The 18,529-nt window shown below is 45.5% G+C and overlaps 2 pseudogenes; both read right to left on the minus strand.

The window, feature by feature from the left end:
* LOC133747049 (adenomatous polyposis coli protein 2-like) overlaps window positions 1–18,529 on the minus strand; it is an 834,579-nt pseudogene that overhangs the window by 499,735 nt on the left and 316,315 nt on the right.
* LOC133776805 (nucleus accumbens-associated protein 1-like) lies at window positions 12,993–16,685 on the minus strand (annotated as a pseudogene).

The raw sequence follows: 18,529 nt of genomic DNA on the forward strand, positions 1-18,529 counted from the left end.
AGAGAGGTTTAATCACCTGGCTCAAAGACAACTCCTCCAACTCCTCATCACTGCTCCCTGAAGCTGCTTTGCCTCCTCTGTCAGGGTTCTGGGATCAGGGTCTTTCTTCTGGAAGTGTGGGAGTTACTGTCCTTGTCACAGAAGACATGATCCAGCTTCATGGCTGCAGGTGTTTCCCCTTCAATGTCTGCCTCCTCTTCACTGCTCCTCTGAGTTCTTCCAGATCAGAATTCATGTTGTAGGAACTTGGCCACACAGTTAGAGTTCAGTAAATAGGCCCGTTCAGAGCCCTAGACTCAACCACCTGGGTTTTCATTCTGCCTCTGTCATTTACTCGTTCCTTATATTACTTAATGAATCTCAGTTTTCTTGTGTGTAAAATGGAGGCATTAAAAGCTACTATTCCTAGGATAAATGTGAGAAATAAAACAGTTAATCTTTCTAAAGTGCTTAAAATAAAGCATACATGAAAATCTCAATAAGTTTTAGGAACACATTTATTTTACTTTGTAGAATGTATTAGTGACCATATATATTGAAATACCACCATTTGTGTGGGATGGAGTGAGGGATAATGTAAGATATGAAAGGGAGAAATGGCTTCTGATCTTATATGACTTGCAGTTATTTGGGGGAAGTTAGGGCTGAAAAAATAACCAACATTGCTGGTAGGAAAGTGACACATGAAGGAATGATAGTTTTAACATTTTTTTTTTAAAAAAACTCAGTACTTTGGGTTTTTAAAATAATTTTTTTTATTTATTTTATTTCATTTTATTTTTTAATTTTTTTGACAGGCAGAGTGGATAGTGAGAGAGAGAGACAGAGAGAAAGGTCTTCCTTTTTGCCGTTGGTTCACCCTCCAATGGCCGCTGCAGCCGGCGCACCGCGCTGATCCAAAGCCAGGAGCCAGGTGCTTCTCCTGGTCTCCCATGCGGGTGCAGGGCCCAAGGACTTGGGCCATCCTCCACTGCCTTCCCGGGCCATAGCAGAGAGCTGGCCTGGAAGAGGGGCAACCGGGATAGAATCCGGCACCCCAACCGGGACTAGAACCCGGTGTGCTGGCGCTGCAAAGCGGAGGATTAGCCTGTTAAGCCACGGTGCCGGCCTAAAATAATTTTTAAATTTATAAAAGTTGAGTAAATTTCACGTATTTCACATATGCAGATTTAGGTGCATTGTGATACTTCCTACTCTACCCTCTCTTATCATTCCTTTCTTACTCTTTCTTTTAATTTTTACAATGACTTACTTTCAGTTTATTTTATAATAATAAGCTTAACCCCCCCACTAACACAAGTAGTAACAAGTAACATGTAACAAGCAGTAAGAAGGAGAAACAAACAAAACACTGTTCTTCAAAGGTAGAGACAAGAGATGTAAACAATAATCAAACCACAAAATGTCCATTTCACTCATATACATTACATTTTTGTACTCTGTTAGTTACCATGTACCATGGAAAACATTCCATAGTGTATATGTACCACATTTTCTTTATCTAAACATTGGTTGATGGGCATCTGGGTTGATTCTGTATCTTAGCTACTGCAAATTGGGCTGCAGTAAACATAGGGGTACAGTTAAACTCTCTCATATGCTGATTTCATTTTGTTTTGTTTGGGTAAATTCCCAGAAGTGTGATGGCTAGGTCATACGGTAGGTTTATTTTCAGATTTCTGAGGTATCTTCATATTGTCTTCCACATTGGCTGCACCAGTTTACATCCCCACCTTTTCCCTGACATCCTCACTGACATTTATTGCTTATTGATTTTAGTATAATAGCTATTTTAATTGTGGTTTTTTGTTCTTATTTCATTGATGGCTAGTTATCCTTGGTATTTTTCAGGTATCTGTTGGCCATTTGAATTTCATCCTTTGAAAAATGCCTAATCAAGGCCTTTACCCATTTCTAAACCAGATTGTTCATTTTCTTTTGATGAGTTTCTTGAACTCTTTATAGATTCTGGATATTAATCTCTTAATCAGTTGCATAGTTTGCAAATATTTTCTCCTGTTCTATCAGTTGCTTCTTCACTTTGCTGTGTTTCCTTTGCAGTACAGAATATTCTTAGCTTGATGTAATCCTATTTGTCTATTTTTGCTTTTATTGCCTGTGCTTCTGGGTCTTTTCAAAGAAGTCTTTGCCTATGCCAAAATTTCTGCAATGTTCCCTAGTCATTTGCTAGTATCAGATCATAGATTTAGATCCCTGATCCATTTGAGTTGATTTTTTATAATGTATAAGATAGGGGTCTTGTTTCATACTTCTTCATGTGGAGATTCAATCATCTTGTAACACTTCGTTGAAGAGACCGGCCTGGGGGCTGGCACTGTGGTGTAGCGGGTAAAGCCAATGCCTGTGTAGCAGGTAAAGCTAACAGCTGCAGTGCCAGCATCCCATAAGGGCACCAGTTCATATCCCAGCTGTTCCACTTCTGATCCAGCTCTCTGCTATGGCCTGGGAGAGCAGTGGAGGATGGCCCAAGTCTTTGGGCCCCTGCACCCTTGTGGGAGACCTGGAGGAAACTCCTGGCTCCTACCTTCAGATTGGAGCTGCTCTGGCCATTGCAGCCAATTGGGGAGTAAACCAGCAGATGGAAGACCTCTCTCTCTCTCTCTCTCTCTCTCTCTCTCTCTGCCTCTCCTTCTCTTGTATGTAATGCTGACTTAATAAATAATTTTAAAAGAGAGAGAGAGAGAGAGAGAGAGAGAGAGAGAGAGAGAGAGAGAGAGAGAGACACTGGCCTTTCTTCAAGGATCGATTTTAGTTCCTTTGTCAAATATTAGTTGGCTATAGAGGTGTGGATTGATTTCTGGGGTTTCTATTCTGTTCCCTTGGTTATATGTCTATTTTTGTGCCTGTACCAGTTTTGTTTTGAACATAAGATAACTTGAAGTCTGGTATTGTGTTACCTCTGGCTTTTTTTTCTTATTTACAATTGCTCTAGCTATCTGTGGTCTCTTGTACTTCCATATGAATTTTAGCATTGTTTCCTGTAGATTTGAGAAGAATGTTATTGGTACTTTGATTTGGACCACTTTGGGGTGTTTTTTTTTTTTTTTGCTTGTTTGTTTTTAGGATAACTTTGAATATGTAAATTGCTATAGATAGTATGGAGATTTTATTGTTAATTCTTCCAATCTACAAGTGTGGAAGGTTCTTCCATGCTTTGTGTCTTCTTTGATTTCTCGCTCTAATATATTGTAATTTTCATTGTAGAGAACTTTGACATCCTTGGTTAAATTTATTCCAAGGTATTGAAATATTTTGTAGCTATTGTGAATGATACTGATCTTACATGTTCTTTCTCTGCCATGGCATTTTTCTGTGTATACAAAGGGTATTGATATTTGTGTGTTGATTTCATATCCTGCAACTTTACCAAACTCTCTTAAGAGTTTCAGCAGTCTCTTTTTTTTAAGATTTATTTATTTACTTTAAAGTCAGAGTACACACAGAGAGAAGGAGAGGCAGAGAGAAAGAGAGAGGGAGAGAGGTCTTCCATCTGATAGTTCACTCCCCAGATGGCTGCAACAGCTGGAGCTGCACCAATCTGAAACCAGGAGCCAGGAGATTCTTTCAGATCTCCCACATGAGTGCAGGGGCCCAAGAACTTGGGTCATCTTCTGCTGCTTTCTCAGGCAATAGCAGAGACCTGGATCAGAAGTGGAGCAGATGGCACTAGAACCGGCACCCATATGGGATGCCAGCACTGCAGGCGGTGGCTTTACCTGCTATGCCACAGCACCAGCTGTGAGTTTCAGCAGTCTCTTAGTGACATCTTGTGGTTTCCCTTTATATATGAGAACATGTCATCTGTAAACAGGGATAATTCGACTTTCTCTCTTCCAATTTGTATCACATTGATTTCTTTTTCTCGCTTAATGGCTCTGACAAAAACATCTAGAATGCTGTTGAATAGCAATCGTGAGAGTGGGCATCCTTGTCTGGTTCCAGACCTTAGTAGAAATGCTTCTAGCTTTCCCTCACTGAATATGATCCTGGCTGTGAGTTAGTCATGTCCTGCATCACCATGGGTTTGGCAAGCTGCTTTTCAGTAAATTATTTATTTTTGGAAATGAACCAGTGTCAGTTGACAGATCCTCTGAGAAACCCAGCCAGGTGGGCTCAGCCAGCAACCCCTTCTCACCTCATTCTCAGAGGCTCGGTGGTGAGGAGTGGCCCTGATGAGTATTCAGGGAAGGTTGAGAGTCACTTGGGGGTAGGCACAGAAACATCAACATCTATCAGAAGATGCCCCATCCTCTTTCCTCACACTAATATTAGGCCCGTGTTTCCGTCCATCAGCATGGCTGCTACAGTCCCTATAGCCATGATGACATTTTGCTCCCCCTCCATCCTTGGAAGGGACCAGGCAGTGACCTCTCCCTCCAAGAACAGGAATAATAGAAAGATAAAATAAACATAGAGGAAATGCATGTTTCAAACAATAAGTATGGTAGTTAAATGTAGCACCATGTGACATTTGAAAAGTTTACAAAAGCACTTTTATAGAATTATAATCAATATATATCAGTTGGATACAATAACAAAATGGAGACCAGTAATTTTATTATTCTATTTTTTGCTCTGAAACAGACGTGAGGTGTAGACTCATTTGTTTGATGGGTAGAATGTCTCTGAAAGAGTGGAGATTGAAGTGATATCACACACTGCATTTAAGGGTCAATACATGCATAACTGAACATCAAGGAAGTTTGTTTTCCACTACATTGATGTCTTACAAAAATAGATAAAAATGTTTGTAAATCATCAGATTAAAATTAGAACATCTTATCAACCCCATCACACCACACTCTTTGTCAACCTCCCATATTCACCATATCTGAATATAGGAAAATTATTTTTACCTAAAAGTATGCACACTATAAGATGATATTTTTATTTTCAATGTCTATTTTTATCTGATTTATTTCAGTTTGTCTGTTCTCAAATACATTTATTTTCCATCCATAATCAGATTTTTTGGCTCTATGATTTTAATTTTAATTTTCCATGCTATACCTTCAAATGTATTAATATCTGATTATCATTTTCATTATTTTTTTTGGACTGGTAGAGTAATAGACAGTGAGAGAGAGACAGAGAGAAAGGTCTTCCTTCCGTTGGTTCACTCCCCAAATGGCCGCTACAGCCAGCGCTGTGCTGATCCAAAGCCAGGTGCCAGGTGCTTCCTCCTGGTCTCCCATGTGGGTGCAGGAACCCAAGCACTTGGGCCATCCTCCACTGCCCTCCCAGGCTCCAGCAGAGAGCTGGACTGCACGAAGGGCAGCCGGGAATAGAACCCAATGCCCACATGGGAATAGAACCCGATGCCCACATGGGATGCCGGCACCACAGGTGGAGGATTAACCAAGTGAGCCACGCCACAGGCCTGATTATCATTTTCAATTCATTTTTGCCTTTTTAATTTTATTTTTAAATAAAGACCAGTTAACAATTTTGATCATTTTGCTCTATTTTTTCATGTGTATCAACATGACATGTAAAATCTGTTAGCATGTCCTGATTAATAACTCTTACTGTAGTTCACAATACATGAACAAAAATATCTTTTGTGATGTATTCTCTTGAAAAAATAAGATGAAAGTGCAAGTCATTGAGATAACTTTTTTGAAATGCTCATTATAAAGAGGAAGCTTTAGCTGCAAAATCATTTTCCTTATTCCTTCCTGAAACACAGATAGTGTGTTGGTAATACAGCAGCTATTATGTATCGATGAGGTAAGAATATGGAGAATATGACACATTGTCAGGATCATGTCACTGCTTACACTCTCAACTACCATATTAGCCCCAGATCATATAGTTTGGTGAGATTGTTACAAAGAAAATGATTTAGATAAGCCCATGAATTCAATTATCTGTTATACTCAATCAGGTTTATTCTTAGTAGAAATAATTTTTTTTATTTTATTTAGTAAGCATCATTATTATCAATCACCCTCCTTATCTCTTACCCAGGTTGTAACTTATGGTACTTCAGTCTCCAACAAATGATGCATGAAGTTTCTCTGGTATTAAGGAAAAGACTTCCCAGTGTCTGACGCCCCTCACCTCAGCCCAATCCTAACATTACTTCAGGAGTATAACTTTGAGAAATATTTACCAAGTCATATAGATATCTTGCAGACTATAATTTTTAGTCTAAAATGATGTTTGTTCCTCTTCTCTGTTCTATTAGAAGATACTATTGATTATAATTCATCTAAACCAAAACAGCAGTGTCATTTTTACTTCAGTATAAATTTACTTTTGCTTTTTTTCTTTTTCTACAATAAATGAAAGTGTAGAGAAAGCAATTTTAAAGACATTTCTTAAAATGTTCCCTTTAGATTAATGAATAGATGGCAGTCAGAAAGCTAGAGAAATTAAGAAAAGATATAATTAAACAAATACCTATGAGGGAGCATACTAACACTTGCCTGTTAATTATCCATGTTCAATTCCTGCTAGTAATGCCTGGCTCATTTTAACATTAATATTTATCCACAGAGTAATTGTTATCTTAGGGTGACTGTTGTAGCACTTTAGGTTAGCTGACACTTAGAATGCACACATCAATCCACCTTCCTGATAATTCACTTGTGAGGAAGCAGATATTGGGTCAACTAGATGGGTTCCTGCCACATACCTAGGAGACCTGGCTGGAGTTTCTGCCTCCTGGCTTTGGCTTGGCCCAGCTGAAGCTATGAGGGTATTTGGGGAATGAAGCTGAAAGGAAGATTCATCCTCATTCTCATTCCCATTCTCATTCTCATTCTCATTCTCATTCTCATTCTCATTCTCATTCTCACTCTCATTCTCATTCTCCTCCTTTCTCTCTTCTTTTCAGCCTTCTCCTCCTCCTCTCCCCCTCCCCCCCTCCTTCTCATCCTCCTCCTTCCCTCTCCTCTCCTCTCCTCTCCCCTTCTCTACCATTCTGCCTTTCCAAGAAATCATGGGATTGAGTTTCATTCAGATGTGGTGGAGTATGCCAGGGGAAAACAGGAGAGCTTCATCAAACTTAGTGATAGCTTTGATAAATTTGAGTTGTGTGATCCTGCGTTTGTGGTTGGTAATTGCCTCCAGAGAGCATCTGACAGTTATCAGTATGATCAAATTCTTGTGTTGCTGGGGTCCAGAAAGACCATGAAAGCTACATGAAAATTTTACTGAACATGGGAGGCCTACTAGTCATTTCTGTAGAAGATCAGTTAACACAGATTATGCAAACTGAACAAAACACTTGGAAAAGTAAAAATATCCTTGCTGTTTCATTTGCTCCACTTGTGCAGGCAAGAAAGAATGATTACAGCAAACCTGATTCTGTGGGACTCCCCCCCGCCCTGTGCTCTGAGGAACCTGCGGGACTTGTCCTGTATTTACATTCACTGCACTTGGAAATTTCATAAATAATGAGACGCAGGCCAAAGGGATTCCCCAAAAGGCTCCACCCAAAATGAAAAGAGAATGAAACAGAATTAACACGTAGGTCTTTGGGGGTAATCAGCTTATTCCTCAGCTTCTAGACAGTGAGGATCACAAATAAGAGGAGGAGAAAGGCCACAGCAAAACCATGAAGCCAGAAGGGGCTCCTCAGAATTTACTGAGAAAATCATGAAGCTGCCCCTCCCTGAGTCTTTAAAAGATTACTTGACATATTTTAGAGACAAATAACAGATTAAGAAGAAAGAATGCCTACTGATAATTCCTGTAGTGTTGAATATGTAGCATTTTTTAGTTGAAAGAATTATTCCTTTCATCAGAGTGGTGGGGGAAAAGTATAACCTGTTTCTGTCAGTAACAGAAATGATGTATTCAGTCATTTAAAAGGATCCCTTTTATAAAGTCTATTTTTCTTTAACTCTTGGGAAAATGCTGTTTTGTCTCAGAGTGATTTGAAAGTGGAATGCAACCAGTCAAGACATTGTGTCCTATAAATTGTTTTCTGACTCCTTACAGATTTATAGGGGTAAATGTTAGATATAATTTTATATAAGGTTTAAACCATTGTTAAGCATATAAATTTGATTTGAATTGCAGTTATTTTATGTCCTCTATGAAAGTCCCTTATAAAGAAATAAAATGCTTTGTAGACCTATTTACCTTTTTTTAAAAGATTTATTTATTTATTTATTTGAAATTCAGAGTTACACAGAGAGAGGAGAGGCAGAGAGAGAGAGAGAGAGAGAGAGGTCTTCCATCCGATGGTTCACTCCCCAATTGGTCGCATTGGCCAGAGCTGTGCTGATCCAAAACCAGGAGCCAGAAGCTTCTTCTGGGTTTCCCACATGGGTGCAGGGGCCCAAGGTCTTGGGCCATCTTCTACTGCTTTCCCAGGCTGTAGCAGAGAGCTGGATCATAAGTGGAGCAGCCGGGTCTTGAACTGGCACCCATGTGGGGTGTTGGCACTTCAGCCCAGGGCATTAACCCACTGCACTACATCACTGGCCCTGACCTACTTACCTTACTTTTGTTGCAATCACTATTTCTGAGTTGCTGGAGACATATTCCAGGCAATATATGAGTGCAATAATAATGCAACATAATAAGTAATTTAGCTTTTAAATAAAACACAAATTTCATGAAATTTTACAGTCCTGCAACTTTTACTTTTGAATAAGTTGACCAAAGACCTGTGAAGGGGTGGGAGGGGATATCTGCTTCTCTCAGAGAGACTTTTAATAGCACAGCAAGTGAATATTAGAAAGTATACATTTACCACAACTCTTAGTTTGTATGGACCCTTTACATTTTCAGTATTTAAAGTTAATGAGATCATCTTGACTCTCTCAAGATTTCAAGGTCTATTAAGGATTGTTTTTTCTGTGGTTCACTGTATAAAGTATTTGGTTTAAGAGCTCCAGTGTTGTGTGTGACTCTTAGCATAGACAGTGAGTGAGTGAATGAAATAAGCATGTGTGACTGCCACTTTCCTGGAAAGCTCTGAATTTCAGGGCTACAGCAGGTGTGGGTAGCAGATGCACTTCAGTAAATGGGACTTCCAGTTTATCTGAATATTTATCTTTTACAAAAGGGGGGTGCGGAGCTTACAGCATTTGCTTTGGATCTTTCTAGTATAAGAAATAATCACAGAACTTGTATGTAGACAACTTCCATTTTGAAAAGCCAGTTCAGAATCACAGTATAAACTTTGGGATCTACAACATGCTCATCTAACCACTCACTTTTTAACGTGTTTTTTAGCAAAATTATAATGGTTTTATTTTTTTGCTTAATATCATGTACTTAATGTACTCATTATGTGAATTTTGTTATAGCTTATCAGTGATAAAACTGGCAGGAAATGTCATTATGACTTTGTTTCCCTAGGAAGGCATGTAAACAGTCATGCCTTGATAAAAAAGTATACACTGTAACCTGCCACTTAATGTTAATATGGATTACATATTTTCAAAGGGAAAAATGTGACGGTATCCCCACCATCAGCATTATTATAATCATTATTCAGATTTGCTTAAGGAAATCCAAGCATTGCATAGTAAATAGATTTTTATTTCTCTACTAAGTTACAAATATTGATTCAAAAATCTCAGCTCTAACAACACTACACATCTGAAAACAAGCAGTTCAAATAATGCAAGCATGACATCACTCTATATAATTGAGGATGTTTTAGCAATGTGAAGGACAGTATCAGGGAAAGTACTGCTCCCAGTGGCTGGGAGTAGGCTGGGGGTACCACTGCATTTTACCTATATGATTGTTAAGCTGGTACTAAGAAATGCTTCATAGTATTTCTGTCTAGGAAACAGCTTCATATCGTTGTCATCTGTTGGAAATGGTCATTTGATTTGGAATCAAGTGCTTGTTTTAAAAGTGTAGCTGTGAACATGTTTTTATCTGGAAATCCTGGGGAGATTGGAAAGAAGGGACCCTCAAAGAAGGAGGTACCTTTCTCGGAAGGGAGGAGAGAACTTCCACTTTGATTATGGCCCTGTCAAAATAATGTCAGAGTTTATGGACTCAAAAGGCTTTCCATAGCCATGGAAGCCCGTGACAAGAGCCTCGGGTGATCACTGACATGATAAATGAGAGTGTCAGTTGTTAAATCAAAACAGGAGTCACTGTGCATTTGCTCCCCATGTAGGACCTCTGTCTTTAATGAGTTGTGCTATGAGAATTAACAGTAAAACTTGTCTTCAGATGGTACTTTATATGTTGTGTGTGGGTGGCTGGGTGGGTGCAAACTGTTGAAATATTTACTTAGTATAGAGTTGATCTTCTGCATAAAACAATTAAAAATGTGTCTTAAGAATGGGATGGGAGAGGGAGTAGAAGGTGGGATGAGAGTGGAGGTGGAAGGGCCAATTTGAGGGAAAGAACTGCTATATTCCAAAAGCTGTACCTATGAAATCTATATTTATTAAATAAAAGCTTTATTAAAAAAAAGAAGACGTCCAGTTTGAAAGGGAACTTCTGGAATGACAGATGGAGGGTCTCTGTAAATAAACTTTTCCGTAAAAAAAAAGAAATCCTGGGGAGACTTAGCCATCTTTTCTCACCCTTCTCCCCCTAATTTTATTGGAGCTGGTGTCCAGATATGTAAAAGTACATGTTCTTAAATAATGGCTTTACTATTTAGGAGAGCGTTTTGCTAGGCATATTTGAAGAATGACTTTTTCATAATGTCTTTCATTCTCTCATCCTTGTTAGAGTGTACAGATTTTTCATGATCATTGAATACTTTTTGTCATGGAAATGTATCTTTCGTGTTTTTAAGTGCATTCATTATACAGTTGTGATGTTATCATTGACTTTAAAGTAGCGGTAGAAATAAAAAAATGAACAAATAATTTTTTAGAAATTTTATTTACTTTCCAAGTAGAGTTGTAGACTGTGTGTGTGAGAGAGAGAGAGAGAGAGAGAGAGAGAAAGGTGTTCCTTCCATTGGTTCACTCCCCAAATGGCCACTATGGCCGGCGCTGCACCGATCGGAAGCCAGGGGCCAGGTGCTTCCTCCTGGTCTCCCATGCGGGTGCAGGGGCCCAAGCACCTGGGCCATCCTCCACTGCCCTCCCAGGCCACAGCAGAGAGCTGGACTGGAGGAAGAGCAACCGGGACCAGAACCGGCACCTAAATGGGATGCCGGCGCTGCAGGCTGAGGATTAACCAAGTGAGCCATGGTGCCAGCCCCAAATGAACAAATAATTTTAAAAGAACATCCAATATACCAGAAGGAAAAACTGCTGTTTTGTATTTTTGTGCAGGAATTAAAGGTGAAAACAGTTTGAAAAATGATTTGTTTACTTTTGTCTGGAATAAAATTGCTGTAACTTTCCCAGTGCATTTCTGAATTATTTTATAAGCCTGAGTGCTCTATCAATATAATTAAAACAACACAGGAAGTCAGGCACAACCCAGGTGATCCTTACCATCATGGAGTCGAGGAAATGTTGATGGTGGCTTAGCTTCTGAGAGTTGGTTGGGCTTTATCAGCGGAATAGACAGTATATCATCAAAAATTGTGCATTTTGATGCTGTTATGCTCAAAGAAAAGAGTTTATCCAAAATTTTGTTATTTGAGAAATTATCCTTTTACTTTATGCCCACAACACAGATACAGTTGAGAAAAAAAAAAAAAAAGTCCACTAAATGTAGAGAACATTGCTGCATCAGTAACTCAGAGAATCAGCTGAGGTCAGTGAATGAACGTAGGCTTTACATTAACCCCAGCAATTCAGCTTCCAGTTATAACTAGCAATGCTCTGGAGTAGGTGTAGAGAAGCCATCTAAAAGGGTGTGGTGCCCTGGTGGTGACAGCACCGGGGTCATAACCTCTGACCTTGCTCTGACCAATCAACAAGCTTCCCTCCCCGTGACCCCGGCAGCACTCCCGGGCCGCCCTCCTGTCCACGTCAGGATCCTCCCTCAGCTGCCTACTGCGGGAGGCCGGCCTGGCCGCTCACCCTGGCACAGTCATGGGCGCTGTCTGAAGGCCACGTTGGCGCTGAATCCGGAGGTAAATCTGGGAGCGAGCTGTCGTGGTGGGGCGGGGGGCTGGAGGGTGGCGGGGCGCTGTGGGGACGGGGTGCCCTTCTTTGAAGAGGATGCCCTCCTGCTTGGCCAGCTGCCCGGCCTCCTCGCGGGGCCCCTGCTCGCTCACGGCCAGCTGCAGCATCTCGTCGTCCATCACGCGTGGCTCCATGGAGTTGTGCAGCCGGCTCATGTTCCCTGCATGACAGGCACTGCTGAGGTCTCCCCTGTTTTTATTCAAGATTGATTTATTTGAGAGGCACAGTTACAGACCGAGAGAGAGGGAGAGAGAGAGAGCAATCGATCAATCGATCCTTCTTCTACTGGTTCCCTTCCCAAATGGCCACAACAGCCAGCGCTGGGCCAGGCCAAAGCCAGGAGTCTGGACTCCATCCGGGTCTCCCACGTGGGTGGCAGGGGCCCAGGCGTGGGCGTGGGATTCGGCAGCCCTTAGGACACCGCTGGGGCACCCACATCTCGTGCTGGTGGTGCCAGGGTTCGAGTCCCGGGAGCTCCAGGCTCCCGCTTCCTGCTCACAATGCACACCTGGGATGGGGCGGGTGCCGGCTCAAGTGCTCGCGGCCCTACTGCCCACGCCGGAAACCTGGGCTTTTGAGGTTATCTGGGGAGCACACTAGTGGACCGACCTCTCTCCCCGCTGTCCGCCCCAGGTCTCCTCTCATCTCAGGCACCAACTTCCGGGCTCCGTCGTCACAGCAACAGTGTCCCCCGGTTGCTAGGGAACCAAGCGCAGCCTCGCGGTCGCTAAGGGGAAGTTAAGAGGTAGACATTCTGGGTTAAAGTTGACGCATCACGTGATCAGTTCTCGGGGCGGGGAAATCCTAACACACCAACCAGGTTTAGAGAAAACAAACATTTACCCAATCAGCTCTTTCTGTGGGCGGGGATATTCGTGGATGCACCTCCTTTCCTTGCCCTGGTTTGAGTGATTGACTCGTCCTTTATCCAATAATTCTAAGGATTCTCTAGCTTGACCGGTATATGGACGAATCAACACGAAAAGCCTCTCTTTCGGAGGCGGGCCAGAGGAGCCGCTGTGCCTGACTGGGACTCCAGGGACCTAGCTCGCTCTCCGGCCAGTCGGATGCCGAGGTGTGTGGGAGCTTCACTGAGGTAGAGGCGAAGGCCAATCGGATGAGGGCTGTGTAGGCGTTGCCCAATAGAGACGCGACAAGGGGGAGTGGCCAAGGGCCCGCGGCTCCGCATTCCTGAGGGTAGGGCGGGGGCGAGCCTCAGTCAGGTGGGGACCGCGGCTGGGGACAGTGGAGACCCGGGCGGGCAGACTGGACGCCCCGTCCGCCGCCGAGCTTTCCGTGCAAGATGGAGTTCCTTCTGGGGAATCCGTTCAGCACGCCGGTGGGACAGTGCCACCTCCCGGTGTCCCTGAAGACCACTGGGCTCTGCCACCTGGCACTGGCGCTGCAGAGGGCCCCCACCGTGGGAAAAGGTGGGGAGGGAGGAGACCCCGGTTCCAGAGAGCCTGTCCCCCTGCTTAGGCCTGGAAGGAGGGGCACACCTGGGCATGCTCACTGTCCTCTGATTGGCTGGATTCCCCCGCTCACCCCTCCAGGCCCCAGATGCTTGCCAAGTGACCAGGATATTGTGCTTTGGGCTCAGCACTGGGGCGGGGGTGGGGTGGGGACTGAGGGGCTTGTGCTTTAGCAGGGGGTGCCGACTTTCCCCCCACATACACACTCGGGGTGGCTGGGGGCTAAGGCGCGGGCCAAGCTGAGAGAACAGAGCGCCATGACTCCCCCCCAAAGCAGGCTGGTGGTGACACTGTTGGAAGGGTATAGTGTGGGGCGACCCCCACCGGTCCCCCCCGCACCGGAACCTCTCCTAAAATGCTTCGCCTGGAAAGCGAGATCGGCGGGCACAAGGGGTACACAGAGTCAGAGTCAGGGGCAAAAAGGCTGGTAATGGGGGGGTGAGAGGTGTGGGGGTGGAGAAGAAGCCTCCGTGTGCACATGCACACATACACACACTCCCATACACACACACTTGCCCTGGGCAAGGAGAATGACAGGAATGGTGAGAGAGAAAAACTCTGCCAGCAGCCCAAGCAGGCCCTGCTCTGCCCCTGGGGGAACCAGGCTCACCCAACCAGCCAAGGCCAGGGACTTCCCTTGAAATACAGCTTGGAGGGGGGAAGTTGAGGGAGGGAGGGAAACAGGTCAGACCAATGGGGCCCGTGTCAGGAACACGCAGCCACACTCCACACACAAGCACATGCACTCTGCCTGCCTATTCAACACATGCCCCCCCCACCCCCATATCCTGCCTTCTACAGTGTGTCCCACCCCCACTGGGGACCTGCAGGTGGGCTGGTGGAGTCAGACTCAATCTGGTTGGCTTGAAAAATAAAAGGAAATCTAGAAAATGTTTTTAAAAGTTATGTACATGGGTAAGGGGCTGGGGGGCCCTGTCCCAGGGTGGGATGGGGAGTGGCAGGGCAGGGGTGGGAGGTGGGGAACAGAGGGGAGGACAGCAGCCCCACCACTCCCAGCCTGCTCCCTACCCGCCATTCCAACCCCAGTCCCACTCTGCCCCTTTTTACCTTCATTCAAGTTGCATGCACGCATGCACACACACACACTCACACACACACTCCGCTAGCCCAAGGTGAGGATTCTTGGCTGAGGATCTCCCTCCCTGCAGCTCCAGGGGACACGGGCTGGGTGGAGGGGTGAGAGCAGGTGCTGAGCCGCCACCCCCAGCCACCTTAGGCTGCTTGTGGCATTGCTCTGAGCCTGTTGGCTCCACTGTACGACTGGAAGTGCCTGCAGTCTTCCTGCCCCAGCACCCAGGCTCAGGGACTGAGGAGGAGGCAGGAAGGCGCTTTGGAGGCCTGGAAGCACTGGGGGATGGGTGGGGGTGGGGAGTGGTCCTGAGAGCCCCCTTCCATCCCAGCGGAGGCTGAGGAAGGACTTCTGCCAGACAGGCCCCTGCCCGTGCCTGGATTTGTGGGGGGGGCATAACGCTTGGGGTGAGGGAAGGGGTGCCCTGTGTGGAAGAAGGAAACCAGGGCCTACCTGCCCCCTGCCCGGTCCCACCCAGCGGCTCACCTTGGGGAAGGGGCTGGGACAGGGGAGGGGGACCCAGGAGCATGCAGTGCCCCCCATGGGGCCTGGGGAGTGACAGTAGCTCCTGACCAAGGTGTGTGTGACAGGACAGAGGGGTGGGGTGGGGGAGTGTGGCGGCACCCCCAGGTGGTGTGGGGGAGTGTGACAGCCCTCCCAGGGTGGGGTGGGGGAGTGTGATGGCCCCCAGATGGGGTGGAGGAGTGTGAAGGCACCCCTGGGTGGGGTGTGGGGCGCAGTTACTGCAGGGCCTCCCTCGCCTAGGGGCTGCCTCGCCCCATAGCTGGCCTGCTGGAAGCCATACTCCCCGCCGGCTCCATCTTACCCGAGTCGCTGATGCAGGCAGTACAGGGGCGCCCTCGGGTGAGCAGCTTCAGCTTGGGCATCCAGCTCTGGCGCACGACCCGGAATGCGTTGGGGCACACGCCGGCCGCGATGGCATTCCTCTCGCTCTCCTTGAAGTTCTGGCGTGCAGGGCACAGCTGTCCAGTGGTTTGCTGGAGCCACAGCTGGGGGCCAGTGCGTTCAGGTCAAAGGAGGTGGCAAGGAGCGGCCACAGCAAGACCTGGTGCCGGGTTCCTTAGCTGCACCCTCTGATACACACCTTGGCGCCTGTCACCAGCTCCTGCTTCTTGGAGCGGTCACCCTCGTCCTGGAGCTGAGGGTGTCAACGGGTGCCAATCTAGTCGATGAGCTGGGCCGGAAGCAACACCAATCTTGCCGCACCTGGATCTGACTTGGTGTAGGCGCTCCAGGTGCCCTGGCTCCTGCGCTCCGACGTGCTGGGCCCACTCCCCATGCCCGCTGCAGCCACCACCACCACCACCACCACCACCACCCCCCGGCCAGCTGCCCCGCCCACCCCCGCGGCCAGGGCCACCCCCATGGGCTGCGCGGCAGCCACCACGGGCCCGCTGCGGGGGCTGCCAATTGGCCGCCAGGTAAGCACCGAGAACTTGGCCATCTTGCAGTTACCACCACTGCCGCCGCAGCAGCCCCCAGCCTCCTTGGAGCCACCGTCCCACAGCAGCTTGGCCACGGGCGTGCACTGCACCTAGTCCGACTCCTGCTGCTCCGTCCTGACCTGCGACACGAGGGGCAGCGGCAAGCTGCAGGCCGGCCAGCCAGAAGTCTGCGCCACGGGGCTCTGTGGCTAGGATGAGGGCGCCCCTCTGCATGCAGGCCCTGGGAGTCGCAGCTCTGGGAGCTCGCCTTCAGGAAGAACTTGGCGCCTTTCTCCATGATCTCCTGGATCTGCAGGAAGCCCGCCATGTCCGTGAGCAGGAATTGGTCCCCCATGTTCGTGCTCAGTCGACCCGTGTAGCAGGAGCTCAGGGGTTGCTGGAAAGACTGCGGCTGCATGGCCACCAGCAGCTCCACCATGGTGCTGCGGCTGCTGCTGCACAGGCCCCGGGAGTAGGAGCTGCTGCCGACCAGCCCAGCCCGGTGGGCCTCGAAGGACTGACCCCTGATCACCACCAACACCTCACAGGACAGGCCCTGCAGCCGCTGTTCGCTGAGGTGCTCCAAGATGCTGTGGCCGAAGTTGGGGATCTCCACCTGGAGGCTCTGCGCCATGGTGGTGGCTGCGCCATGGCCAGGCTCTGAGCAGGTTGGGAGGGGGGGGCTCCGACCAGCTCCGCAGCATGGCTGAGCCCGTCCTGTGTTCCGGGTGTCCCCTGTGCCGGGGCCTCGGCCTCCGCCTCCATGGCCCCCATGGCCTCCGCCTCAGCAGGAGCGGCGGCGGCCACTCATTGTTAAATTTAATTGTTTTAAAAAATGATGTACAAATGACTACATTATGTGCTAATACAGGACTAGAAAATATTTGAATTAATGTATATACTTTTATACCATTTTAAAAGTACGATTTTAAAAATACTATCCAAATAGGAGAAGGAATATCTAATTATAATTAATGGAAATATGAGAAGTGTAAATTAAGTAAATCCGCATCAGACTGTAAAGTGTGGCACCAGATATGGGTAAGCTACAACGTTAGGAGTGCAGGTGCCAAGATCAACAGGTTAAACACTGATGTTATCTATAATTACCTCGTGTAGCTTAAAACACAGGTAATGAGGAAACTCAGAGTCTCTAAAAGGCAATTAGAAACTTTGTTTCCTGTACCAGGAATTTTTAAAACTTACTTTTATTTAAAGCTTTTTTCCCTCCATAATGAAACATCAGGGCACGTCACTTACACATTTTAAATACATATAAAAACAGAATGCACAATTATCAGCCTAATACAAATATCTTCATATGTCTAGATGAAACATGTTCCCATATGAGGAGGCCCGACTGGAACAAAAGCAAAGAACACTTTCCTGCATGAGGGACTGACTGCTAAAGTTACGATGATTTTAGGTTAAGGTTTGAACTGAGAAATCCTGAGATTCCACCTCAATATCCACAAAGACATAAAGAACTGAATTAAAAAAAACCTTGTGGACTGTCGATATAATGCCTGATTTTGTACAAAAACATATTTTTCCTTCAAAACTAAAATTTAGCAGTTTCTAAGGTCACATTAAAGTTGGGAAATTCAATTATTCTTTTATAAAAACAATCAAGAAAATGTGCATAAGTTTAACTTTATGGAATGTTTTACCTCGTTTTTAATTTCATAAAACTATAAAATATAGTGGATCATTATGTAGTTTTTTAAAACAGGATCAACATTTAGGAATGAGGTGAGGAAAGGGCACTGTACCAGGAAATCTCTGTGAAATTATCTGAAGTGAATAAATTTTCTATTCTGTGGTCTACTGTGATTTCTTTTGATTTTTTTCTTGATTTACTTGAGAGACAGAGAGATATAGAATGAAACAGAGATAGAAAAAGAGATGTCCCATCCACTGGCCCATTCCCCACATGCCTGCACAGCCAGGCCTGGACCAGCCTAAAGCTGGTAGCCAGGAATTCAATCCACAGCTCCAATATGGGTGGTAGGGACTCAAGTACTTTGGGCATCACCACTGTCTTCCAGGATCCACCTTGGCTAGAAGCTGAAATCGGGAACTGGAGCTAGGGATCAAATCTAGGTACTCCAATGTGAGATGTAGGCATCTTAACCGATAGGCCAAATACTTGCCCCTAAAGGCCTTTCTGATATCATTAATACATAAGGAAGAATTCCCTTCTTTGAGACGTTTCTCTGCATATCTCCCCCACTCTCTTCTTACTGCCATCCTACCTCATTTATGTTGGTATGTAGCATAACTGACATAAGCTTGATGTCTAACTTTCTATAACAAGGTAAAGAAGTGGCCACACAGTTTGTAAGGTAAGCAGTACAGAAAAGGAAATACTTATACAGTCAAGAACAAATTATTTTCCAACAACTTAAAAATAGTCATTTATTTAGTAAAATCCCAAGTCCTAATTAAAAGGTCATTTTATCTCTTTTTTTAAAGCTT

The sequence above is a fragment of the Lepus europaeus genome, chromosome 18 (genome assembly GCF_033115175.1).
Source record: "Lepus europaeus isolate LE1 chromosome 18, mLepTim1.pri, whole genome shotgun sequence".
Taxonomy (NCBI): Eukaryota; Metazoa; Chordata; class Mammalia; order Lagomorpha; family Leporidae; genus Lepus; species Lepus europaeus.